Below are 27,767 nucleotides of genomic sequence, written 5' to 3'. Positions count from 1 at the left end.
GAATAACTACCTCATTTCAAGATCCTAAATATCTTCAAAATCCCTTTTACCACATGAGGTAACATATTCACAGGTTCTAAAGATTAGGATGTGGAAATCTTTGGGGTCCATTTTTCTGCCGACCACAGTGGTGAAAACCACTAGCTGTCTACCAAACTCTGTTCTCTCCTGTGAGCACACAGCTAGAATAACATCTTCCAGTCCTTTTTACAGTTGGTTGACAGCACATGATCAGTGTCCCTCCAAAGGGATGTGAGCAGAAATGTGTGTGTTCCTTCCATGCCAGATCTGTGACAACCTCCTTTGCATGCTCTGCATGTTCCTCCCATTTTCTCTAGACCTTAGAGAATGGCAGAGCCTGTGTGCCTAAATGATCACCAAGGAAGGGAACTGCCCCCTGATCCGAACACCTATCCTGAACTGCTAAGGGTGGGTGCAAGAAATAAATTTCTATGGCCTAGAGACTATGCTGTAGAGCCATTGCATTTTGAGTCTACCTGTTACAGTTCTTAGTCCTAACTAATACTGCCCTAACAAATGAGAATATATCTTGATTTTATTCCCAATGCCCACTGCCCATTTTTCATAAGACCTAACTTCCTATTTCCCTAAGAAGACTGAGGTCATCTGAAATAGCCAACCACAATTTTTCACCTCTCTCCTCTAAATGTATAACAGTTACAGAGGAGGTACACTACTAAGACCTGTGATGCCTGCTTTTTGTTGTTGCTATTGTCTCTTTGAGCATACTTCCCTTCCTTTCTTGTTGCCTTTTCTGAGCCAGATCCCTTTCTTCAGCTCTGCTGTCCTCCTCACCTTCTCAAGTGCTCTTGCCACTGGTTCCTTAGCTTCCCCTTTTAAACATGCTGGCTTTTACCCCAGTGTTGAGTCAGCTTACCTTTACTCTGTTGTACCCTGAAGCTTCCCTGGTGGCCAGACGGTAAAGAATCTGTCTGCAATGCAGGAGACCCAGGTTCAATCACTGGGTCAGGAAGATCCCCTGGAGAAGGGAGTAGCTATGCACTCCAGTATTCCTGCCTGGAAAATTCCATGGACAGAGGCGTTTGGGGGGCTACAGTCTGGCTGGGGGGTCCCAAAGAGTTGGACACGAATGAGTGACTAACACTTGCACCTTCACTTTTTTACCCTGAAGCTACTTCTCTTTTTGTCTGCCTCCTTTTACTTCCTTCCTAGAAATCTGGAGGTAGAAGGGAGTGGAGACTGACCTGGTTTGGAAGTTCAAAGAAAGATAAAATGAAGAGGCAGTGTTCAAGCTGACAGCTGAGGGCTGAGGCCTGAGGCTGAGTAGGCATTAGCCAAGCAAAGGAGCAGGAAGACATTTACAGGGAGATAGACAAACAGCTGGAAAAAGACTGAATTTGGAAGGCACACACATGATAACTGGGGTCAAGGACTTGTGTAAAACAGAGGAGAATGCTCTGGGGATGGGGTGCAAGGTGGGAGTTAGGAGCTAGAGGTGGGGTAGGGAGAGGAGTTGTTAGGGAGCAAGGTGAGGCATGGAGGATGGGTGTGTGGAGGGTGTCTCCAAGGTCCTAGCTCAGACCCCAGTCCTTGCCACTGCTCTGGAGTTGCCAGAAGTGTGACCTGGACCACCCTGCTCCCTGCTCTATGGCTCTAGGAAGCAGGGGGACTCAGATTTTGACTAAAGGCCTATTGTAACTTATAAAAACATGAAAGAAACCAAAAAGTTGGATGACAACTGTGTCTCCTCTTCTCGCTTATTTTGCAATGGTTTTTTCACCCTAGCCACCCTGTCTCCTGCAGAGGCAAGGGCCTGTGTGTGCAGGGCTGCTAGCCAAGAAGTCCTGGATCTGATTCGTTCTCTTGTGGTACTAAGGGCCAAGCTATCCTAGGCTGCCTCACAAAGATCCCAGATACTGGAGTGGGGTGGACTGTGAGCACTGCAGAGAGCTCTTGGCAAAAAAACAACTCCACCCATGTCCTGCATTTAGAGACGTAAACAAATACTAGCATAGTTTTTAACAGCTGAAGGCCATGTCCCCTACGATGACTACTCCAGCCCACTGAAGTTCCTGCCTGGGAAAACTCAAAGGAATGTTCAGTTTGTTCCAGCCAACATTTGAAGATAGGATCCGTCTCCCAGTCTCTGTAGGAGGGTAGGAGCCTTGCTTCTATAAATGTCAGTGAGCAAATCCCAATGGCTCAATCACATTTTTTTATTTCTATTTCCCTGACTCTGCTTCCACTCCTCATTTCCTCCTACCTACTCCCTCATTCTCCCTTTAAAAGGCTCAGGTTATACAAATTGAATTAGAGTTCAGTTCACACTGGACCCTCTTCCATATTGCAACAGTTATCGAATAAAATCTGTTCTAATTAAAGCAGTAGTTTTAATTAGTGTCTAGCTTTATCTTTGACAGCTGGAAAGTAGTATTCCACCCACTCCCACATCACCACCAATTAGGATTATGATTGATGCTTTATGTGAGACCCTCAATGAAGGTAGCTTAGACAAGATGAAAGTCGGAAACAGTAGCCCAAGGCTGCTACGGTGGCTCTGCAATCATCAGGGACTCAGGCTCCCATTATCTTGTTACTCAGCCTTCTCTTGTGCTGCTTCCTTCCCATGGGCCAAGGAGGCTTCCCTAGATCCAGCCATCTGATCTGCGTTCCAGTCAACAGGAGCTTCTTGAAGGAGCATGATGTGACAGGCACACTTGGCTCAAGATATATACCACTGATCAGAACTTGACTTGAGGAAAGTCCGGAAACTGGGGTGGGGACAGCCATGTTTTGTCAGGTAGACCTGACAAATACCATCTTCATGCCAGACGAGGAAGCCAAATATCGGGATAACTAGCTCCCACTCCCTTCCCACCTCACCTACTACCTTCAAGAACTCTGGGTGAAAGGAGACTTTGGTGGTGATTACTGGAGGAGAGTGAAGAGGTAGCACAACCGTTGTGAAGACATTTCGTGAGGAAATCCAGTAACTGCACTCAAAGCAAAATAGAATTTTTCAACCTTGGGATTCTTACTTTCTCCTGAGATTGAGAGCTATTAGGTATGAGTGTGGAAGAGGGGCTTGGTGAGAGGAGGATGGGAAGGAGATGAGCTTTTTATGTGAGGAGTCCTGGCTCTGGACAGTACCACCGCCCCTCACCTCAGGCTCCCCTTGTACCAGAATGGCCACGGCTAGGGGTTCAGGTATGACTCCAAGGTGTAACAAGTGCTTTTGACTGAGTCACCTCACTGATTTGGGCTTCTCTTTTTAAGCAGAAAAACTTATTTCTCAGAAATCTAGATGGAAACCTTAAATAAGGTGGAAAGTGGAGCTTCTCAGGTAGAGAATGGAAAATTGGGGTGTTGCCTGCTGGATCAGACTGTCATGAGGGATTTGAATCACCTCCAAAGAATTAGCTAGGGCAGAGACTACAAGCTATTCAGAGGATCCAGTCTTGCCTTCTTCCATTTAGTAATCAGACCCCTCCCAACAGGTTTTGGCAGGGCATGTGCCCAGCTTTCCTTCAAGCCTCTGGACAAAGGAATGTGAGCAGAAGTAAAGCAGAAACTTTCAGGTGATGTCCTTAAAAAAAAAACAAAACCAGCTCTTGGTCCTTTGCTTCTTCTGCCCCTCCCACCTGGCTTGGAAAGGGGACAACTGGAGTTGCACTGAAGTGACATCTTGGATTCATGAGTGGATACCTTGTTTTGATGATGACAATGCCAACCTTCCAGCCTTGGCACCCAATGACCTGTGGAGCAGTTCAACTATTGCTCTGTACCATCCACCTGCCCACCTCTGTGCTGTTATCTAAAAGAGAAATAGAGGCCTATTTTGTTAAAGCCAATGCATTTGGGATCTTTTTGTACAGTGACTTAGACAGTTGCCTAACTAGAAAACCAAGTCTTAAAGGAGCACCGTTTGATAACCTCTGCATTACCTACTTTAAGCCGTCGGCAGCACGCACTTATGGAAGACCATTTTGCTTATGACACATGTCCCCATATGGTTTTTGCCTGCTTTTAAAGCTTTCCCGGTTCCATCCCAATGGAGGAATCTGTAGCCCGGCTGGCTGAGAGTATTCAGAAAAGCTGGTTTGTCCAGTCAGATGCAAATTTCTGAACTGACACAAGAACATAAAGCAAATTAGTAGAAAAAATATGATTTCTGTTTCTTTTCCTCCTCCCATCATTTCCTGCTAGCTTTCACCTTTTGTTTATTCTTATTACTCTTTCTCACTTCTCTTTCTCCTTGATTTTTCTCTGGAGTGCCTAAGTAAGTTGTTCAAACATGTGCCATTCCATGGGTTATCACTGATGGCTCATGGAAAAGTAGGAAGGCAAAGCATCCAAGACACAGCTGACTGCTGGCAACTCAAGCGCCAGGAAATGGTGAAGCCACATGAGAACTACGCACTGTAGTAGGACATTTTCTTCTTGTTGAAGGATAATGAAAAGGGTGGAGAGTCACCTGCATAAAAAGCATCAGTAAGGGACTTCCCTGGCAGCTGAGTGGTTGTATGTGTGTGTTAGTCACTCAGTCGTGTCCGACTCTTCTCGACCCCATGGACTGGAACCCTCCAGGCTCCTTTGTTCATGGGATTCTCCAGGCAAGAATACTGGAGTGGGCTGCCATTTCCTTCTCCACAGTTCAGTGGTTGGTACTCCACAATCTCAATGCAGGGGGCAGGGGTTTGAACCCTGGTTGAGGAACTAAGATCCCACATGCTACTTGGCATGGCCAAGAAAATAAAAAAGCATCAGTAAAAATACTGATATGTAGTGTTCAGTGGACCTTTTTTTCAAGTTGAAAACTGAATAATTGCCACCATTTGTCAGGCATAAGTCTAGGTGTCTCAATACATGGTCTCTTAATTTTTACAGAATCACTCAAGATAACCATTCTTACTCCCATTTTACAAATTAGAAAAGTTGAGTTCAGACTGGTGGGATTTGAACCCAGCTTTAAAGGAAATAAGTCCTGAATATTCATTAGAAGGACTGATGCTGAAGCTGAAGCTCCAATTCTTTGGCCACCTGATGCGAAGATCTGACTCATTAGAAAAGACCCTGGTGCTGGGAAAGACTGAAGGCAGGAGGAGATGGCATCACCAACTCGATGGACATGAGTTTGAGCAGGCTGCAGGAGCTGAGGATGGACAGGGAAGCCTGGTGTGCTGCAGTCCACGGGGTCCCAAAGAGTGGACACAACTGAGCAACTGAACTGAAGGGAACTGAACTTGACTATTTTTCCTCTCATGTCACTCTGCCTCCCACTTTAGACAAGAAATATAAAGTGTTAAAAACTGGCCTTGGAAGATGTGTTTAATTTCATGTGTCAACTTGGTTGAGCCATGGTCCCCAGGTATTTGGTTAAACATTATTTTGGATATTTGTTAGTCTTTTTGGATGAGGTTTACATTTAAATGGATTGACTTTGAGTAAAGCACATTGCCCTCCATAATATGGGTGGTCTTGTCCAATCAGTTGAAGGCCTACAGAGAACAGAAAGACTGACCTCCTCTGAGCTAGAAGGAATTGTGCCAGTTATGAGCCTTTGGACTTGAACTGCCACTTTTCTCTGCAGCTCTCCAGCCTGCTGGCCCACCCTGCAGACTTTTGGACTGGCCAACCTCCAAAACTGCATGAGCCAATTCCTGAAAAATCTCTCTCTCTCTCCCTTTCCTTTTCTCCTCTTCCCTCCTCTTCTTCCTCCTCCCACTGCCCCCTCCTCCTCCTTCTTCTTCCCCTTAATGTTCTCCTTTCTCCTCCTTTTCTCTCTCTCTAAGAAGATAGGTAGACAGACAGACAGACAGACACATCTTTATTCTGTCTCTCTGGAGAAGCCCAACTAATACGAGGAGGAGAGACAATTATTAAAATTCAAAGTACAACTGCAAACATTTCTTCTTCCTCTTTCTAAGTAAAAGCATCATATACTCTTTGCATGAGAGAAATTATGACTCTGTCAAAACCATTTAGGGTAGCTTTGGGGAATTATCCCAAGTAGTCTCCATGGAGTTTTCAGTGAAAAACCTTGCCTTTAGAGGAAATAAAACAAATGTTAAAAACCACTATGGTTTTCTGTAAAGCAATTATCCTTTAATAAAAAATAAATTAATTAAAAAAAACCCACTATGGCCATTTGGACAATGCCTTTAGTCCCACATTATAACTTATATTTAATGCCTAAGACCAGGTACAACAATGTTCAATTCCAGTGTATGCTTTTAATAAGTTATTACAGTACAGTAAACAAAATGAACAAACCTGGGAACTTTAAATGATTTAAATTAAGCATTGGCCATTTACATGCAGGGACTGAAGATTCCATGAAAAGATAAGATGGTTCTGGAGGGTGATTTTTCCAGAACAAGGCAAAGCTTACCCTAACCCATGGGTGTGAAACCAACTCATCCTGGCTGTTGATCCAATAGTTTTCACAATAATGCCCTGCAAGCCTCAACATCATCATTAGTGTCTTTCAAACATTTTGGACCCTGACTACAGTAAGAAATATCGTTAGCCATGTGCTAGCCATGTGCACACACAATGACTCAGAGACACAGGATTTTTTTGAGATAAAATGCAGGCAGTAGAGAAGCAAATGGCAACCCACTCCAATATTCTTGCCAGGGAAATCCCATGGACAGAGGAGCGTGGCAGGCTATAGTCCACTGGGTCACTGAGTCAGACACAACTCAGCAACTAAACAACAAACAACTGTGTGCATACCAGTGGTGGGTGTAAGGTAGGTAGTAATCTGATTTTACTCTTTCAGGAAAGAGGAATAGTTGTCCTTTGGCTGTTTCTTACCACATGTCCTCCCAGTACGTTGTTTATAAAAAGCATTGTGCAAGAGTATAAAATCACACATAGGAAACCTTCAGTAGTCATGGATTATTACATAGAATTTACAAAGATAATGAATGTTAAATGTTCATTGAAATTCTGTGGAACTGTCTAATGAAAAAAATCAGTTTATATTTTGTATTAATACTCTGCTTCTAGAGACAGTTAAGTAATAGAATTACAGATTGAAGATTGTCTTTTCTTTGTAAAATTATCATTTTTAAAATCTAGCAAACATTTTGTTTTCTTTCTCTACTTCAGGTCGAATCTCAGCCAGTTACTGATTTCTCCTGCTTTATCTTTTTAAAAACCTGCTTACAAAAGCCTGTTTCATATAGATATAAGATCGTTCTAAGAGGGTTAGGCTTTGTGAAGGATGGAAAATAGATGTGAATGTGATTCATGAGTTTTTCTTTCCCTGTTGTGTCCTGGAAGCCTTTATTTAATGTAGTCTTTCAACCTCTATGTTCCTGAGGTACGTAAGTGAGAGAACTAAAACCCATCCCAGGCAGTGACAAGCTCTAGCTCTGGCCATGGGAAGCTATAGCTGACTGTGTGGGCTTGTGGGCATAGTTTCCCCATTGCCTATCATGGGAATTCCATGGGCCAAGTGAAGGTCAACACTATGAACGTTTAACAGTTCCTGTGTCTGATGAGACTGGGTGTGAAAAAGGAAAGTAGGAACACACTCGCCCAGAACTGTTAGTGGATTGTGTAGAAGTGACAGAATCCTTAGTGGACTCAGCTTCCTTCATTAATGTGTCCTAGACGTTCTCTTATGTCTCCATTCCTGCTTTATTTTATAAGAAAAAGTCTGCCCTCTGTTCTTTTTTGTTTTGTTTTTGTTTGTTTAGTTCTTTTAATTCTAGCACATTTATTCTGCATGTAATTGTCATACTTTGGGGGGGAAATCAGAAACAATCTTTATGAAGCTCGAAGAATTTTTAGTGAGTAGATGAACAGTAATGAGATATTTGAGCTACCTTGCCAAAAAGGCTTGAGAATGTTGCCAGATTAATAATCATATGAATGTAGGTTACCCAAAGGAGTAGGGTGACCACGAATAGCTTTATTACTCTTGAGAATACTTGGAGAAAGATATCCTTTGCTCATGTCAAGGTTGGTGTGGTTGAGCTGTGGGGTCACTGCAAAGCTGCATGTCCCACAGGCCTGTGCTCATCAAAGGTTAAATACCTGAGAGAGAAAGTTCTCTACACTTGGTTCATGGCAGACAGTGTGGGCAGGAGACACACACCTTAAGAATTCACCTCTGCTGAGGTGATGTCCTGTCATGTCTACTGTATTCCTGGGCTTCACCTGTATTAACAAGTTTTGTACTGATAAAACCTTCTAAAAGCCTCAGTGAATGAGCTTGTACAATCTTGTATATGTACAGGAAACCCATCCTGTCTCCTACTGTGATTACTCGTGTACAATATCATTGTGTAAAATTGATTAAAAAGGGAGAGCAGTTGAAAAAAAAAAATAGAGGCAGTACACTCTGATCCCCTTCCCTAATCCACCCTATCCCCTACTCAAAATGCTGGCATGGCCTGGGTTCACAACCTGCAGGAGTTGTGACCCACAGTTTGAAACCCCTGAGTTATTGCTGGTTGCTTTGGCTGGCCCATCAAATCAGCCTGTATAGTATATTTCTTTTTTCTTTTCTCTCACAGCTCCCAGAGGGAAGAGGAGCCAAGTGCTTGGAAAGGGAACTGTCATCTGGGAGTCAGTAACTAAATCCCAGAGCCTGGAGAACTCAGCACCACTTCTGGAAGTTCCCACAATTGCCCAGACATGACAAGACCCTACTACTTTAATACCATCCTCAAAAATGTTGAGGTTCACTTAACATGTTGTCCTGTTACTAGAAATACCAGATTTAGCAAAACAATTTTTAAAAAGTCAGGACAGCCAGTAAAATTTGAATTCCAGATAAATAAGGAATAGTCTTTTTTTTAGTGTAAGTATGTCTCATGCAATAACAATTATTCCTTGTTTGTCTGAAGTTCAAATTTAATTGGGTGTCCTGTGTTTTATCTGGCAACTCAACTGGCTGTACACCCTGTCTCTTTACTTTGAAGGTCCTAAATCGGATGGATGGATGTAGGCTGGACAGGATGTAGGCATCGTTGCTGGGAGGAAGGGGGAATATCTGGCTCAGCCTCCTTCCACGCCCCTCAGTTTTCGTTGCTGGCCACACAGCCCACAGGCCCTTGATGGGCCTCATCTGGAGAGCACCCTCTCAGACAGGGCAGTAGATTGGCAAGATGGCACAAACCCTGTTCCTGCTCTGTCCCCTTGACCTTGGGGTCCTCCTGGAGCTTGGCATGCTAGACCTCCGGGATGCATGCTGCACTGCCACTCTAGCTCTGCGGCAAAGGGGCAGTCACCAGCCCATCCAGCTTTTGAACAGAACTCCCATCTCTCCTTCTTATAGCCACTCCAGTCTGTGCTAGTGATCTGCTCGGGGAGGGAGAGCACCGCTGGGAGGACAGAACTCACTTCCTACTTCCCTCCTCCAGAGCCTACACCCCCAACCTCCCTCTTGCCTCCCCTTGCCTCCAATTCTAGATATCCCAGAGAAAAGTCTTGCCTTTCCATCAAAGCACACTCTCTGACCCAGGTAGGCCAAGTCTGTTCATCCCCTCAGAGTTAAGACCACTGGACTTGGTTTTTCTTCTCATTTTCCCTCTCCCACTGCCCCAGCAAGAAATCAGTAAATTTGAAATGGCTCACAAATGGATGGTTTACTGAAGTGATTCGATCCTTCCTGTGTCCTTGCTGTTCCAACAGTTCCCTTACATTTGGTTAATAGGAAGGACAAATATCACCTCCTGGTCAAAGCTTCAGGTCAAGTTCTGAGCTCTGGGGCCCTGCAGGGCCTTCTTCCATGGCCTGGGTTGTGTTGCGAGGCTGCTGACCTGTTTCTTCAATGGGCTATGAGCAGCCTGAGGACAGAGGCCCAACATCTGTGGAAAAACACATGAAGAGGAGTCTGCCGTAGCTGGACAGAGGGGCAGTTGAAAAGTATGGGCCATGGTCCTTGTTATACCTTCTGTTTGCTTTCATAAAACTTTTCAGTAAACACATCTTGTTTCCTCTGACTACCAAGACCCAGCAAGGTCTGCTGCCCCAGCCACATTTCCTTCTGGGGTTTTCTCTCCCTTTGTTAACACTTACTTATCCAGACCTTTCTGCCAGGGCCATCTGGGTCTTCCAAGAAGGCATTAAAAAAGAAAGAAAGAAAGAAGCTGGGACTTCCCTGGTGGTCCAATGGCTTGGCTAAGACTCCATGCTCCCAGTGCAGGTGCCCTGGGTTTGAACCCTGGTCTGGGAACTAGATCCTACATGCCACAACTGAGTTCGCATGCCACAAGGAAGACTGAAGATCCTAAGTGCCACAACTAACACCTGGTGCAGCCAAATAAATAAATACTTAAAAAGAAAGAAAGAAAGAAACTTATCATTGCTAATGTGTAAATGACTGTCATTGGGATACACTTAAATTTTGCATCTTAAAGGAACTAACAGGTATTATTAAGCTCTGATACATGTGCCTCACACTGTTAGTGTCACATAAGGTTAAGATAGAACTTCCTGCATGCAAGAGTCATACTGGAAGACAAGATTTAAATACATGAAGTCATTTAAAAATGACCTAAAGAGACTGGCAGATAATAAAATGCAATTCAAATGGCTTATAAAGGTCACATAATGACATTGTGTTTCATCATTTGTGAAAGATTTGATAAGGTTATTCCTAAAGTTTATTTATTCCAAATAAATCACCAAGGAGAACTTTCAAATTTTACATGTAATAAAATAACATGGTACTCACTATGTACCAGGCACCATTGCTGGCAACTCCTCCAGTCTTTACAAGAATACCATGAGGTGGCCATTAATCATTTCCCATTTGTCAGATGGGGGAACTTATGCATCGAGAGATTAAAGAATTGCCACAGAACTTTGTGGCAGAGCTGGCAGCTGAACTCAAGGCATGAGGATCTTGAGTGTGCACATAATGATATGCCATGGCGTCTCTGAACACAGATCTAAACTTGCACTTTTCCATACTTTTCAGATTGTGCTTCCTTACTTTTTAAATGGGAAAACAATGTATTATTCTTGGAGTGCCTATTTTATTTTCCATTACCCCACACTTGGCCCTCTTGGTTCAATCTTGTAAAATCTACAATCAAGTAACATTTTCTTGGCTCTATCTCTTCTCTAGGGATCTGTTTGAGTGGACTCTGTAAACTTCACTCAGATTTGAGCCCAAAGTTCTGCCTTATCCACTATATCATGTTTCTTTCTTCTTTTGCTCAAAATTTATCAGGTTAAATCTTCAACATTTTACTTTTTTTTTCTACCTTTCTTAATTTCGATTCCACAGCCTGCCTGGGTTTCCATATAGGATTTCACTGAGACTTCGATTTCCTCTGTGGCTGCTCACATCTACTGCATCCAGCAGCTGTTCATACTCCACTGGGGTCTCTCAGGATACTGCTGGGGGTGAGGTGGAACTGAGAGATAGGCAAAGGAGTAGCACTAGGGACAGCCGTACCACAATGAATTCCAAGGCAAAGACGAACGAACCAGTGCTGACAATGACTCAGGTTTCAAGGAGGAAGAGGCATTTGAGCTGGTAATAAAAGACTTCTGCAGACTTTGGTGGGTTGATAAGGAAGACGTGGCACCCCAAGCTGAAGGCGGGGAAATGAATCTGGAGTCTCTGTGTTCCTCAGACCAACCATCCGTGATCTCTTCCTTGGAACAAACTGCCTCTGGTTTCCAGGTATTGACAAAGCCCAGAAAAATGCAAATCAAATGTTTTTCTTGAAACATTGGCCTCACTCTGGGTTGTAGCTGAGTAACAGGATCCATTTCATACATCAACTCAACTCTGTCAGAAATTCCAATTGTTTTTCACCCACTCAAGACAGCATGTGAGAATGCAAGCTTGATATTCCCCCAGACGTGACCTCAAATGGATCTATTTAGAAGTGCCAATCATCTGAAAAGGTCAGTCCTTTAACAGTTACCAGGAATGAAATCAGTGCATGATACAGTGCAGAGGTGATTGTCATACAGCAGTGAAATAACTGGGAGGCAGCAGGCAGAATGGATTATTAACTCCAAGAAGCTCGTGGCCCCTTAAAAAGTTTTGTTTTTTGCCTTGAACAGTTTCCAGGTGATACCTGATGAGTGTTTGCTGGGAGTGTAGGGTTGCCTTTAACTTCTGTTCTTCCACTATTCTAGAGGAGTCTAGTATTGGTTTGGGGGGCATGGGGGTGGGGAACATGTGTACCACATCTTTGTCACAAAATAAGGTGGAAAACAGCAACTCACATACTGAGCAAAAGATCAGAAATGATACTTTCAAATAGACTAATCGATGTGTTTCTCTCTTCATGATTAGTAAAGACTATTACTGACAATTATTTAAAATATTTCTAAAAATTAGAAATAGTTGTTCTGGTTTAAAACCCATTTCAAAAGAGATAAAGGAATTATGATGAGGTTATAGTTTTGATTTGGAGGTATTAGTTTTCAATTGTTTTCCCCAAAGTACTTCTTAACTGCTCCTACATGAGGAGGAGATGCTTTAAAGGGTTTGACTGGAGTGTGTGAAACCTGGTAACTGCAATCAGGAGCAGCATCCAAACTGCTGGCACCAGGCCCAGTTTAGATGATAAAGATTAGAAATATTCCTGTTTGAGCTTGGTTCTACTTCAAGTAGAGAAGGACATATGACCCCTAAATCAGGGGTTCCTCTCTCCTGGTTCCCTTCAAAACCTACCTTCAGGAAATACTCCATATTAATTTTACATGCTTCTTGTACTTCTGCATTGTCCTCAGTGTTTTACTTCCAAGTTTTTTTGTTCTTTCTTGAGAACCAGTCTCCTCTCTCCTGTGACCTGATATATCCTGAAGGCAAAAGACACTTCTATTTCAGACTGTTCTCCCTTGACTGCCCTTCTCCCTCTCCTCCCCTCTCTGCACCACTCCCCACTAGTGGAGGACCTACAGGAAAACCTCAGCTTCCTGGCATCAGTATCTGAAGTTTCAAATATTCACTAGGTAACTGGACAACCCTTTCTGATGGAGCTGGTCTAAAGGAATACTGACCTAAGAATGCTGCTGGTTTAAATGCAAATTCACAGATTTGAAAACCAACCAATCGATCTAGGAACAATCAGAACTTCTAATATGGTTAAAGAAAGGTGTTTAAAAGCAGACTGGATTTCTGTATGACATGATAACACTCTGAGAGTCCTGAAAAAGAGAGAGGCCAGGTGAGAAATGGGAGCAGCTTCCTAAGGGAGGGGATGCTCAGGGCTTTCTCTGTTCTCAGAGGGAAAGGGCATTGAGGGGTCCTCCCCTGAAAGCTCAAAACAACTAGCACCCTGGCATACTGATTGCTATCTGGAAACTTCTAAATACCACAGATATTTACATAGCTCTTTTCAGTTCTAAAAGGGTTCCCACAGCCTTGGTTTCATTTGATCCTCATGAATTCCTTGCCAAGAATGAAGGACAGATTTCACAACCTGAGCCTTGGAAAAGGAAATCAAATCTCCCAAGTCCACAGAAATCAGAGGAGCCAGAATCTGAGCTAGCAGGTAAATGTTCATTGCATTGAACAAATTCAGAAACATATGAGTATTATGAGGTAAACAGGGTCTCTTCTTGTAAGAAGCTCATAATCTAGTTGGGGAGAAATGCTCCAAATTAATATAGTTAAAATAATACTAGGATTAAATAAGGAAAGACCAGACACAAGGCAGTAAGTGCATCCTTCACTGTGAAACAAAGCAAGGCAGTGCTATGATTTTAAGTGTACTTAAACAGCTTTCATCCCATGATTAAACTGAAATTCCCAAGTGTCCTCCATCTATCACTCCACCTTCATCCTAAGTCTCTGCTTAATATTCTGGGTTTCACTCGAATTCCCTATGGCACACTACACAGTCTTCAGCTTTACACATCAGCTACAGAGATGTCTGGGCTAGTCACATCCTCTTTAGTTCCATATTTGCAGTGTAACTCCAGGCCCCCACACCCAATTTTTAGTTATTTATTTTTAGCCACAAGGGACATAAAAAAGGGAGTGGGGGTTATCTGTCTTCAGTGTTCTGGAAAAGTTCACCCTCACCTCCTGGAAGTACTAATGGGAGCAGATTTTAGAAAATGGTATAATGATTAAGAAATCACACATGAAGAGAGACTTATAGTTGGAGGGTATTTCAGGAATGAATACCAACCAGGCCAAGGACAGAGTGAGTGAGAAGACAGGAGAAAGTCAGAACATGCCCATGGTCAGGACTGTCTCCATCTGACACAGAAGACACATGGTGTGATGATTATGTGCATACTAAGAACAGGGTTAACAGATCATTTAAAACTGGGATTTCCCCAAATCTAGGGGGGCCCTGGCCCACATCCACTGTTCTCCAGAAAATACAAATTTCTCCCAAATACCTCTTTCTTTATCTGAGGATTCTGTAGGCTTTTATGTGGAGGCTGCGGTCCAGTCTCCTTATATTCATTCCTTATATTACACTGGCAAAAACAGATACTATAGAGTGGAAACAACTTAGTATCTATCAACTGATGAATGAAAACACAACATATATACAGTGAACAGTTATTCAGCCACAAAAAGGAATGAAACGCTAATACATACTATAACATGGATGAAATCTTAACACTATGCTAAGAAGCAGACACATGTCTGATGCTATTCACATGAAATGTTCAGAACAGGCTGATAGGGTTGTACAGTAAATCAATGGTTCATAGGGGCAAGGGAGGCAGGAAAGGAGAGTGACTGCTAATGGACATGTGGTTTCTTTCAAGGGTGATCAAAGTGTTTTGGATAAGTGGTGACGGTTGTATAACTGTATCAAGTATACTGAAAACCACTAAATCATACATTTTGGAAGGATGGAAAAAAAACAAGTATGCATTGTTAGAATTTTATTTTAAATTTAAGGAAAACATGGAGGAACTTAACTGTATTAACCTGATATTTGCCTGGGAACATTAGAAACATCAAAAATAAAATAAGTATAACTAAAAAACTAGGGGCTTCCCAGGTAGCTCAGTGGTAAAGAATCCTCTTGCCAAAGCAGGAGATGCTGGTTCAAACCCTGTGTCAGGAAGATTCCCTAGAGGAAGAAATGGTAACCCACTCCAGTATTCTTGTATGGAAAATTCCTTAGACAGAGGAGCCTGGTGGGCTACAGTCCACATGATTGCAAAGAACTGGACACAACTGAGCAAGCATGCATGCATGCACAAAAAAACTATTCAAAAAACATGAAAAATGGCAAAGAAACAAAGACCAAAAAATGAGGGAGATGGAGGATAGTCAAATGAGTCCCAACATATACAAAACTGGTATTCCTAAGATGGGATAGAACAAACGAAACAAACAAAAAGTACTAGACTGAAACTTTTCAGAATTAATCATAAGAATAGTAACCAACATTTACTGAGCACTATATATATTGTACATAGTTTGAGCATCAAGTCATGTCAGAAGACCAAAAAGTTGAGCAAGACCCGCAAATCTTGAGCAAGTGTCCTCCAAGGCTTTTGTCCTTTAAATAGAAAAGCTGAAACTATTTTCATTTGTGCTCGAGGTTTGCTACCTGACAGAAACCTTATCCTAGTTCAGTAAATTCCAGGAAGGAACTGGCTGGCCAGGCTTGAGTCCTCTGTGACCCAATCCCTATGGCTAGGGTATGAGCTGTAATGACTGGCCCAGGTTGGGAAGAGATACTGAGCACTATATATATTGTACATAGTTTGAGCATCAAGTCATGTCAGAAGACCAAAAAGTTGAGCAAGACCCGCAAATCTTGAGCAAGTGTCCTCCAAGATTTTTGTCCTTTAAATAGAAAAGCTGAAACTACTTTCATTTGTGCTCGAGGTTTGCTACCTGACAGAAACCTTATCCTAGTTCAGTAAATTCCAGGAAGGAACTGGCTGGCCAAGCTTGAGTCCTCTGTGACCCAATCCCTATGGCTAGGGTATGAGCTGTAATGACTGGCCCAGGTTGGGAAGAGATAGAGAGAAGCGCAGCATGAAGTAATTGGGAGATGAACCTTGAGGAGTGTGTTGATTGATTAGAGGTGGAAACTTTGTGAAGGACTTGGAATTCTGGCACATGTATTTAGTGGGATGATGGAGCTACTCACTGAGGAGGGGAATGCTGGGAGAGGAGCTGGGAGGAATACTGCGAGTCAGTTGTGGACACTCGCATTAGAGCTGTCTGTGAGGAGCCCCAGTTGAGATGTCCAAGCATGTAGCTGGACATATGGGCCTGGAGGATGGAGGAGAAGGGGCCTAGGGGCTTATTTGTGGAGTTGGTAATGGAAGCCAAGTGACTCATACTGGGGTTGAAAGCAGCTTCTGGCAGGAAAGAACTCTCTGGGAGGTTCCTTTTGTCTTGACATTGATAGCTTATGGTGAACAATGTAGGATTCGTGATCTCCTAAGAAGATGATTTAGCTTTGGGACCAGGGACCAGGCTTGATCACTTAAGAGCTTCTGTGTAGCAGAGTTTTATTAAAGTGAAAAAGGGACAGAGAAAGCTTCTGACATAGACATCAGAAGGGGGAATGGAGAGAGTCCCCCTTGCTAGTCTTAACAAGGGAGCTATATACTTTTTCTTTTTTTTTTTTACTTTTTCAATTGGTTATAGTCCAGTCAGTTCAGTTCAGTTCAGTCGCTCAGTCGTGTCCGACTCTTTGCGACCCCATGAATCGCAGCACACCAGGCCTCCCTGTCCATCACCAACTCCCAGAGTTGACTCAAACTCATGCCCATCGAATCGGTGATGCCATCCAGCGATCTCATCCTCTGTTGTCACCTCCTTCTCCTGCCCCCAATCCCTCCCAGCATCAGGGTCTTTTCCAATGGGTCAACTCTTCGCATCAGGTGGCCAAAGTACTGGAGTTTCAGCTTCAGCATCAGTCCTTCCAATGAACACCCAGGACTGATCTCCTTTAGGATGGACTGGTTGGATCTCCTTGCAGTCCAAGGGACTCTCAAGAGTCTTCTCCAACACCACAGTTCAAAAGCATCAATTCTTCGGTGCTCAGCTTTCTTCACAGTCCAACTCTCACATCCATACACGACCACTGGAAAAACCATAGCCTTGACTAGACGGACCTTTGTTGGCAAAGTAATGTCTCTGCTTTTTAATATGCTGTCTAGGTTGGTCATAACTTTCCTTCCAAGGAGTAAGCGTCTTTTAATTTCATGGCTGCAATCACCATCTGCAGTGATTTTGGAGCCCCAAAAAGTAAAGTCTGACACCATTTCCACTGTCTCCCCATCTATTTCCCACAAGGTGATGGGACCAGATGCCATGATCTTAGTTTTCTGAATGTTAAGCTTTAAGCCAACTTTTTCACTCTTCTCTTTAACTTTCATCAAGAGGCTTTTTAGTTCCTCTTCACTCTCTGCCGTAAGGGTGGTGTCCTCTGCATATCTGAGGTTATTGATATTTCTCCCAGCAATCTTGATTCCAGCTTGTGCTTCTTCCAGCCCTGCGTTTGTCATGATGTACTCTGCATAGAAGTTACATAAGCAGGGTGACAATATACAGCCTTGATGTACTCCTTTTCCTATTTGGAACCAGTCTGTTGTTCCATGTTCAGTTCTGTTGCTTCCTGACCTGCATATAGGTTTCTCAAGAGGCAGGTCAGGTGGTCTGGTATTCCCATCTCTTTCAGAATTTTCCACAGTTTATTGTGATCCACGCAGTCGAAGGCTTTGGCATAGTCAATAAAGCAGAAATAGATATTTTTCTGGAATTCTCCTGCTTTTCGATGATCCAGCGGATATTGGCAATTTAATCTCTGGTTCCTCTGCCTTTTCTAAAACTAGCTTGAACATCTGGAAGTTCTCGGTTCATGTATTGCTGAAGCCTGGCTTGGAGAATTTTGAGCATTACTTTACTAGCGTGAGAGATGAGTGCAATTGTGCGGTAGTTTGAGCATTCTTTGGGATTGCCATTCTTAGAGATTGGAATGAAAGGTGACCTTTTCCAGTCCTGTGGCCACTGCTGAGTTCTCCAAATTTGCTGGCATATTGAGTGCAGCACTTTCACAGCATCATCTTTCAGGATTTGAAATAGCTCAACTGGAATTCCATCACATCCGCTAGCTTTGTTTGTAGTGATGCTTTCTAGGCCCACTTGACTTCATATTCCAGGATGTCTGGCTCTAGGTGAGTGATCACACCATCATGATTAACTGGGTCATGAAGATCTTTTTTGTACAGTTCTTCTGTGTATTCTTGCCACCTCTTCTTAATCTCTTCTGCTTCTGTTAGGTCCATACCATTTCTGTCCTTTATCGAACCCATCTTTGCCTGAAATGTTCCCTTGATATCTCTAATTTTCTTGAAGAGATCTCTACTCTTTCCCATTCTGTTGTTTTCCTCTATTTCTTTGCATTGATTGCTGAGGAAGGCTTTCTTATCTCTCCTTGCTATTCTTTGGAACTCTGCATTCAAATGGGTATATCTTTCCTTTTCTCCTTTGCTTTTCGCTTCTCTTCTTCTCACAGCTATTTGTAAGGCCGCCTCAGACAACCATTTTGCCTTTTTGCATTTCTTTTCCATGGGGATGGTCTTGATCCCCATCTCCTGTACAATGTCACAAACCTCTGTCCATAGTTCATCAGGCTCTCTGTCTATCAGATCTAGTCCCTTAAATCTATTTCTCACTTCCACTGTATAGTCATAAGGGATTTGATTTAGGTCATACCTGAATGGTCTAGTGGTTTTTCTTACTTTCTTCAGTTTAAGTCTGAATTTGGCAATAAGGAGTTCATGATCTGAGCCACAGTCAGCCCCTGGTCTTGTTTTTGCTGACTGTATAGAGCTTCTCCATCTTTGGCTGAAAAGAATATAATCAATCTGATTTTGGTGTTGACCATCTGGTGATGTCCATGTGTAGAGTCTTCTCTCGTGTTGTTGGAAGAGGGTGTTTGCTGTGAGCAGTGAGTTCTCGTGGCAAAAATCTATTAGCCTTTGCCCTGCTTCATTCCGTACTCCAAGGCCAAATTTGCCTGTTACTCCAGGTGATTCTTGACTTCCTACTTTTGCATTCCAGTCTCCTATAATGAAAAGGACATCTTTTTGGGGTGTTAGTTCTTAAAAGGTCTTGTAGGTCTTCGTAGAACCGTTCAACTTCAGCTTCTTCAGCATTACTGGTTGGGGCATAGGCTTGGATTACCATGATACTGAATGGCTTGCCTTGGAAACGAACAGAGATCATTCTGTCATTTTTGAGATTGCATCCAAGTACTGCATTTCAGACTCTTTTGTTGACCATGATGGCTACTCCATTTCTTCTAAGGGATTTCTGCCCACAGTAGTAGATATAATGGTCATCTGAGTTAAATTCACCCATTCCAGTCCATTTTTGTTTGCTGATTCCTAGAATGTCGACATTCACTCTTGCCATCTCCTGTTTGACCATTTCCAATTTGCCTTGATTCATGGACCTAACATTCCAGGTTCTTATGCAATATTGCTCTTTACAGCATCGGACCTTGCTTCTATCACCAGTCACATCCATAACTGGGTATTGTTTTTGCCTTGGCTCCATCCCTTCATTCTTTCTGGAGTCATTTCTCCATTGATCTCCATTAGCATATTGGGCACCTACCGACCTGGGGAGTTCCTCTTTCAGTATCCTATCATTTTGCCTTCTCATACTGTTCAAGGGGTTCTCAAGGCAAGAATACTGAAGTGGTTTGCCATTCCCTTCTCCAGTGGACCACATTCTGTCAGACCTCTCCACCATGACCAGACCATCTTGGTTATCACAGTAAATCAAAAGAATGTCTCAAGGTTGTAAAGGTCTCACCAAATCCACTCCCCTAATTTACATATTAAGATAACAGGATTCACTTTGGTTCAGGTCAGTCATTCAGTCATGTCCAACTCTTTGCAACCCCATGGACTGCAGCATGCCAGGTTTTCCTGTCCATCACCAACTCCCAAAGTTTGCTCAAACCCATGTCCATTGAGTCGGTGATGTCATCCAACCATCTCATCCTCTGTCATCCCGTTCTCCTCCTGTCTTCAACCTTTCCCAGCATCAGGGTCTTTTCCAGTGAGTCAGTTCTTTGCCTCAGGTGGCCAAAATATTAGAGTTTCAGCTTTAGCATCAGTCTTTCCAATGAATATTCAGGACTGATTTCCTTTAGGACTGACTGGTTGGATCTTCTTGCAGTCCAAGGGACTCTCAAGAGTCTTTCTAACACCACAGTTCAAAAGCATCAATTCTTTGGCTCTCAGCTTTCTTTATATCAGGAACTGAAACAACTCTGTGCCCCTCTGAGATTACTTCCTTTTTTCCCCTTTACAAACTATCATGGCCGAGCAGAATCTTCAGTGATAGCTTTGCAGGGAAACTGAATTCACTGTCTCCTCAGATTGCCAGCACTCTGATTAAAAGCAACTTCCCTTTTACAAACATTTGTCTCTTTCTTGAGTAATGATTTTTGGGCAATGAGGATCCAGATCTGAGTTCAGTAACAGCATTACATAAACAGAAAGTGTTGGGCACAGAATAAAAGAGAAGAGGAAGAAGCTGGTTAGGAAGGTTGAGGAGTGGTCAGAGAGGGAGGAAGGCACCCAGGAGAGTGTGGTGGCAAGGGAATTAAAGGGGAATAGTGCTGGAAGAAGAGGTGCATAGTCCAGTGTCTTAGAAGTTGCTAAGAGGTAAAATAAGATAAGAGGAGAAAACGAATATGGCCGTTTCCTTATGGGTCAGAGTTTTAAAATATATTCCAGAATAAAAGAACATGTCACAGATAGAAAATATACAAACTGACTTTTGTACCTATAGGACTTTGGACTAAAATCAATACAAAGAATACTTGATAAGATAAGGAGGAGTCCATTAAGTTATAAAAGAGGATCTAGTTTCTAAAATGAACCCCAAATAATTATCATCTGAAAAAGATATGTTGGAAAAAATATACTTGTGAAAATATTTAACAAAACATTGAAAAACAAGGTAATGTGGAAGACTTAAGATGGTGTTGGCACAATGTGAAGAAAAGGATCCTTCTGCCTGCTGGAGTGAAAGCAGTGACACCATTTGGTAGGTCTGCTGACAACATCATCAAAAGCCTTCAACAGTGAGCACAACCTTTTAATAACTGTTCCAGGGTTTATCCTGAGGAAATAATTAGGGATGTGCACAGAGATTCATCTACAAGTAATTCCACAAAAATGAAAAGCTGGAAACAAACCAAATGTCCAAAATCAGGTAAAATAATTATGGTACATTTATACAATGGGAGACCACAGAGTCATTAAAAATGCCAGAAGTGTATTTTCTGATATGAAAAAATGTTTGCAATATATAAAGCAATAAAAGCTAATTATAATATGATCTCAAATATGCACATATATGAACAGAACAAATTGATTATTTCTGGCTGCTGGCTTTACAAATGGTTTTTATTTTGCTTATTTGTGATTTACTATTTTAAGATGCTTACTCCTTGGAAGAATAGCTATAACAAACCTAGACAGTGTATTAAAAAGCAGAGAATCGCTTGGTCGACAAAAATCCGTATAGTCAAAACTATGGTTTTTCCAGGACTCATGTATGGATGTGAGAGTTGGACCATAAAGAAGGTTGAGTACCAGAGAAGTGACGCTTTCGAACTGTGGTGTTGGAGAAAACTCTTGAGAGTCCCTTGGACTGCAAGGAGATCAAACCAGTCAATCCTAAAGGAAATCAACCATGAATATTCATCGAAGGACTGATGCTGAAAACAGAAGGTCCAGTACTTTGACCACCAGATGCGAAGAGCTGACTCACTGGGGAAGACACTGATGCTAGGAAAAACTGAGGGGAAGAGAAGGGGGCAACAGAGGAGATGGCATCACTGGCTCAATGGACATCAGTCTGGGCAAATCCAAGAAGATGGCGAAGGACAGAGAAGCCTGGTGTGCTGCAGTTCATGGGGTCTCAAACAGTTGGACAGCTGTTGTTAGCAGCTGAACAACAACAAAATTTTTCTGTAATGAACATATATTCTTTTATAATAACTTTAAAAAACTTGGTAATTATATAAAGGTGAAAGGAGAAAAGAACAAGTTCACTAGAATTAAACCATGCTATGCTGTGCTTAGTCGCTCAGTCAGGTCCGACTCTTTGCAACCTCATGGACTACAGCCTGCTAGGCTCCTCTGTCCATGGGGATTCTCCAGGCAAGAATACTGGAGTGGGTTGCCACGCCCTCCTTCGGGGGATCTTGCCAACCCAGGGATCAAACCCAGGTCTCCCACATTGCAGGTGGATTAAGCCTGAATTAAACATAACTGATCATTAATACATAAGCAAATCATGAAGTGTGAACATTTATCCTGAGTTAACTATACTTAGTTTTTCTGCTATCAGAGGGAAAGAGGCCTAAAATAGAAACTGGCTTGTGTTACAGAAAATAAAGTTACATACTTGTCTTTGAACTGTGAAATCTGTACATATTACATATTTATATATATGTACAGAGAAAATATTTCGAAAGGTATCCACTAAATTTGAAAGTGGTTCCTTTCAGCAGGGTAAGATAAATGGGGGTGGGAAATAATTAACTTTTCCTTTGAACAACTCTATTGTCTGAAAAATAATAACAAGCATGTAAAAAGTTTAAGTACATTTAAAAAGAAAAAGTGGTTGTAATTTTGAAAATATTTAGAAACATGATAGTATTTATGGTACGATGACAAAAATATCATATACAAAATATGCTTAGGATGCTTACCACTATGTTCATGTATCTGCAGGTAAGAAAGGCCTAGACAACAATTCTCCATCATGAAAATAACTGTTCAAGTTCATTCATTCATTCATTTCAGAAATGTTTGCTGAGCACCTACTAAGTGCTGAGCACACCCTTGTTCCAGGCACTTGGGATATAGCAAGGAAGCAAACAGCCAAACATGCCTCCCCTCAGGGTACTGACATTCAAGCAAGCAGAGGCAGACAGGAAGTAGTAAAGCATAATAAATATGGAAGGAGTTGATAAGTGCTACTGAAAAAATGGAGCAGAGTAAAGGAGAATAACTGTAGTTTTCAGAGAAGGCTCTTAAGAATCCCTTGGACTGCAAGGAGACCAAACCAGTCAATCCTAAAGGAAACCAATCCTGAATATTCATTTGGATGGACTGATGTTGAAGCAGAAGCTCCAATACTTTGGCCACCTGATTCGAAGTGCCAACTCATTAAAAAAGACCCTGATGCTGGGAAAGATTGAAGGCAGGAGAAGAGGATGACAGAGGACGAGATGGTTGGATGGCATCACTGACTCAATGGACATGAGTTTGAGCAAGCTCCGGGAGATGGTGAAGGACAAGGAAGTCTGACAGGCTGCAGTTGATGGGCTGCAAAGAGTCAGACACGACTGAGCAACTGAACAACAAAGGGATACTGGCAATGCTGTGGTAAGGGCCAGGGTTTAATTAGGTTGGTCAGGGAAGGTTTCACTGAGAAGGTGACATTTGAAGAAATATTTGAGAATAATTAAAATATCCAGAATATGAGCTTTACAAGCAGAGAGATCAAACTGCAACATGTTGGATCATATAAAAAGCGAGAGTTCCAAAAAACATCTACTTCTGCTTTATTGACTACACCAAAGCCTTTAACTGTGTGGATCACAACAAACTGTGGAAAATTCTTCAAGAGATGGGAATACCCGACCCCCTTACCTACCTCCTGAGAAATCTGTATGCAGGTCAAGAAGCAACAGTTAGAACTGGACATGGAACAATGGACTGGTTCCAAATTGGGAAAGGAGTACATCAAGGCTGTATATTGTCACCCTGCTTATTTAACTTCCACACAGAGTACATCATGCAAAATGCCGGGCTGGATGAAGCACAAGCAGGAATCAAGATTGCTGGGAGAAATATCAATAATCTCAGATATGCAGATGATGCCACTTTTATGGCAGAAAGTGAAGAGGAACTGAAGAATCTCTTGATGAAAGTGAGAGGAAAGTGAAAAAGGTGGCTTAAAACTCAACATTAAAAAAAAAAAACGAACATCATGGCATCCAGTTCCATCAATTCATGGCAAATAGATGGGGAAACAATGGAAAGCAGTGACAGACTTTATTTTCTTGGGCTCCAAAATCACTGCAGATGGTGAGTGCAGCCATGAAATTAAAAGACACTTCCTCCTTGGAAGAAAAGCTATGTCAAACATAGACAGCATATTAAAAAGCAGAGACATTACTTTGCCAACAATGGTCTGTCTAGTCAAAGCTATGATTTTTCCAGTAGTCATGTATGGATTTAAGAATTGAACCATAAAGAAAGCTGAGTGCTGAAGAATTGATGCTTTTCAACTGTGGTGTTAGAGAAGATTCTTACAAGTCCCTTGGACTATAAGGAGATCAAATCAGTCAATCTTAAAGGAAATCAGACCTGAATATTCATCAGAAGGACTGATGCTGAAGCTCCAATACTTTGGCCACCTGATTCGAAGAACTGACTCACTGGAAAAGACTCTGATGTTGTGAAGAGTCGAAGGCAAGAGGAAAAGCGGCTGACAGAGGATGAAATGGTTGGATGGCATCACTGACTTGATGGACATGAGTCTGAGCAAGCTCCGAGAGTTGGTGATGAACAGGGAAGCCTGGCGTGCTGCAGTCCATGGGGTTGCAAAGAGTCGGACATGACTGAGCGACTGAACTGACTGATGCACTGATAAGCATAGAGAACAGCTAGAGCTTCTGCACTAGAAATATTCCCCATGGAATAGCAATGAAGGTAGAATGGCTGAGACAGAGTGAGCAAAGCCCTTTAGGAGTAAGCAGGCCAGTTGGTATTGGGCTCTGTAGTCTACTGAAAGGACTGGCTTTTTATTCCAATTGAACTGGGGATACACTATGGGGTTTTAAGCAGAAAAATGCCAGGATCACTCTGACTGCTGTGTGAAGACTAGGCTACTGGAGGAGGGAAGTAAGGACATGGGTTGTCCTTCATCCTGTGGGATGAAGTTGGCTGTGAGAATACTGAGGTATTGAATCTGAGACACAGTTTGAAGATAGAGCCAAGAGGATTTTCAGACAGATTGACAGGGAATGTACGAGAGGAGTATGAGGATGGCTCTCAGCATTATGGCCTGAACAAATGAAGTGGCGTTACCATTAATTTCAATGAGAAAGCCAGCTGAGTGGAGTAAATCTGGGGTTGTGAAAGTATCAGGAAGTTATTTGTAGAACTGTATTATGTGAGGGTGAAAGCAATATAAATTTTGTCTTAAGACTGTTTTTAATATTACGACATCTTTCCAAATGAAAAAATCGTTTCAAGACTCCTGACTTAGTAACTATTACATTCCCAGTACTGTGAACATGCAACTTGGTCACTGCTAATATTCTGGAGAAATCATGTGGGTAGAAGATATTCCAGGAAACTGGAACCTAGGATACGGTTTTCCAAAGGGTGGTGGGGTGGGGTGGGAAACAGAGGCTGTAAATCTTTCCAGAATCTTGGCAAGATTCTAGAACATGTCATTAAATGATAATATATGATTGCCTAAAATTAGTAGTAGTCCCTATTGGATTCAGTCTGATGTTAACAGCAAGTCAGATTAATGTATGTACTAGAAAAACCCAGTCTTTTTCCTATATGTCTTCATTACTACTCATACAGAATACTTTACCTCTGACACCAAATGCATGGGTGTTTTCTCCCACCAAGCAGTTCTCTGGGATACCAGCTGGTTGTCCTACAATTTAACTCAATTTTGACACAATCTGAAATAACATCAGATAACACAGGTTAGGGACCAGTACCATGAGACTGACTCTGCTTCAGATGCCAATTACAAGTAGTAAGTCCCCAAGTTACTCCCAACTTCTGTTCTACCTGGAGGTTCCTATGACCTCGTACCCAGAGGATTCAGTAATTTGCTAGACCAACTCACAGAACTCTGGGAAACACTTACCTATGTTTATCAGTCTATTAAAGGATACAGATGAATGCCAGATGATATACAGAGGTTGAGGCCTGGGGTGAGGGATATGGAGGGGGGGGAGGCATTGGGTGAGGGGGTAGGTCCCAAGCATAGGAGCTTCTGTTTTCCTGAGTTGAGGGTGTGGTCCCTCCTGGTGTGTGGATGTATTCACCAACCTGGAAGCTCTCTGAACCCCATTTTGTTGGAATTTTAAAGGATGCTTCATCACCTAAGCATGATTTATCATTAGCTCCATTTTCAACCCTTCTCTCATCTCAATATAATGGCAAGGGTAAGGGGTGGCATGAGAGTGAAATGAAAGTCGCTCAGTAGTGTCCGACTCTTTGCAAACCTACGGAGTATAGTCCATGGAATTCTCCATGCCAGAATACTGGAGTGGGTAGCCTTTCCCTTCTCCAGGGGATCAAATCCAGGTCTTCCGCATTCCAGGTGGATTCTTTACCAGCTGAGCCACAAGGGAAGCCTTCCCACAAGGAAAGGCGTGGGAGGGAGATGCTAAAAAATTCCAACTTTCTAATCGTGGCTTGATCTTTTCAACGACCAGCTCCCATTCAGAAGCTGTCTAGCAGCCCACACAAAGTTGTTCATTAGAAGAAATCACATTCCTATCACCCAGGAAATGCCAAGGGTTTTTGTGGCCTTGTGGCAGGAACTAAGGTTAAAGGTCAAATATTATAACAAAAGAGCCTCCTAGTACTCTTATCACATATGAAAATTCCAAGGATTTTAGCAGCTCAGTATCAAAGAAGATATTCCAGAAGACTGCAGACTAAGTTCCAGTTTTCAATAAAAGGGGAAAAAAACAAAGGTTGCAAAGTCATCCAAAGCCCTGGCAAAATTCTAGAACACGTCATTAAGTAGATGGCATATGAACAAAAATTAGTAGTAGCTCCTTTTGCATTCAGTTTTAAGTCAAGAACATGTCTGACCAATACATTTAGAAAAAAATAAACCAGGGTAATTTTGGAAACTGTAAGTCTAATGTTCGAAGGTGTGGAAAGGTTCAAGAGGAGACTGCACACGATAGTGGCAACACAGGTTAGTGTTACAGACTGGAAGGTTCGCATTCAGCCCCTATCACTTTCTAGCCATCTAACCTCTGGAAGACTTCTGTGCTGCTCAGGGAACGGTAACCATGGCACAGACTGGTGCATACTAACACTGAGACTTGACAAGGGCTTCGCACAATGCGTGTAGAACAGAGCTGTCCTGGGGGCGGGAGGGGGAGGAGAGCTTACTGTAGTCTCTTTTCAGACCCAAGGAAGGTCCTGCCTCCGTGAGAGATGCAGCGAGAAAAGTAAGCAGCCTTCTTCTAGTACTGCTACAGAGCTCTCAGCGTAGGAACGGGTGAACACAGGCCTTGGTGCTTCCAGAACTGCTTCTCACCAGGACTCGAATCCAGAGAGTGGACCAGCTTAGACCTTCTTCAGAACTCCAAAGAGGCAGGTTGTTGCGACAGTAAAACCAAGGGGACCGGGCGAGACTGCCCCTGGCCGACTCCGCCCCCACTTGCGGGCTCTCGCCCCGCCCCCTTCCCGCCCAAGTCCAGCCTGGCCAAGCAGTCCAAGCACCAAACTTCATCAACCGGGCGAGGTGTCATGCGCATGCGCTCTTCTTCCCGCGCGGCTCGACGTGACGCGAGCTCCGGCTTTCCGCCACACTCTGCCCCGCCCCTTCTTGCACAGCCGTTACTGTTGTCCCCATGTCCTTTCTCACCCGCACTCTGTCCTGCCCACACCTCGTCTCCAGTTCTGTGACTAGTAACTGCAGAACAACCTCAAGTCCTGCAGAGTCACGTTCCGTGCTCCCTTGGTGGCGGTGATGATGGGCGGGGGGAGATAAGGCGGGATGACGGGAGGTGGCAGTTGCCGCGGACCCACTTCCGGAG

The 27,767-nt window shown here is 42.9% G+C and overlaps 1 long non-coding RNA gene across 2 annotated transcripts; it reads right to left on the bottom strand.

The window, feature by feature from the left end:
• Positions 1-9,339: 9,339 nt before the first annotated feature.
• Positions 9,340-27,754, bottom strand: LOC133062298 (uncharacterized). Of its 2 annotated transcripts, XR_009694140.1 has the most exons (4): positions 25,850-27,754; positions 25,565-25,658; positions 12,644-12,771; positions 9,340-9,809 (listed from the first exon to the last, which is right to left on the bottom strand). It is a non-coding gene; the product is annotated as an uncharacterized LOC133062298 (long non-coding RNA). The 2 variants fall into 2 exon arrangements; XR_009694141.1 differs by lacking the exon at positions 9,340-9,809 and having other exon boundaries at positions 10,149-12,771.
• Between the last annotated feature and the right edge of the window lie 13 nt (positions 27,755-27,767).

This window comes from Dama dama, chromosome 9 (assembly GCF_033118175.1).
Source record: "Dama dama isolate Ldn47 chromosome 9, ASM3311817v1, whole genome shotgun sequence".
NCBI classification, from domain to species: Eukaryota; Metazoa; Chordata; class Mammalia; order Artiodactyla; family Cervidae; genus Dama; species Dama dama.
The sequence above is the reverse complement of the archived record's forward strand: the minus strand, read 5'-3'. Positions and strand labels throughout refer to the sequence as shown.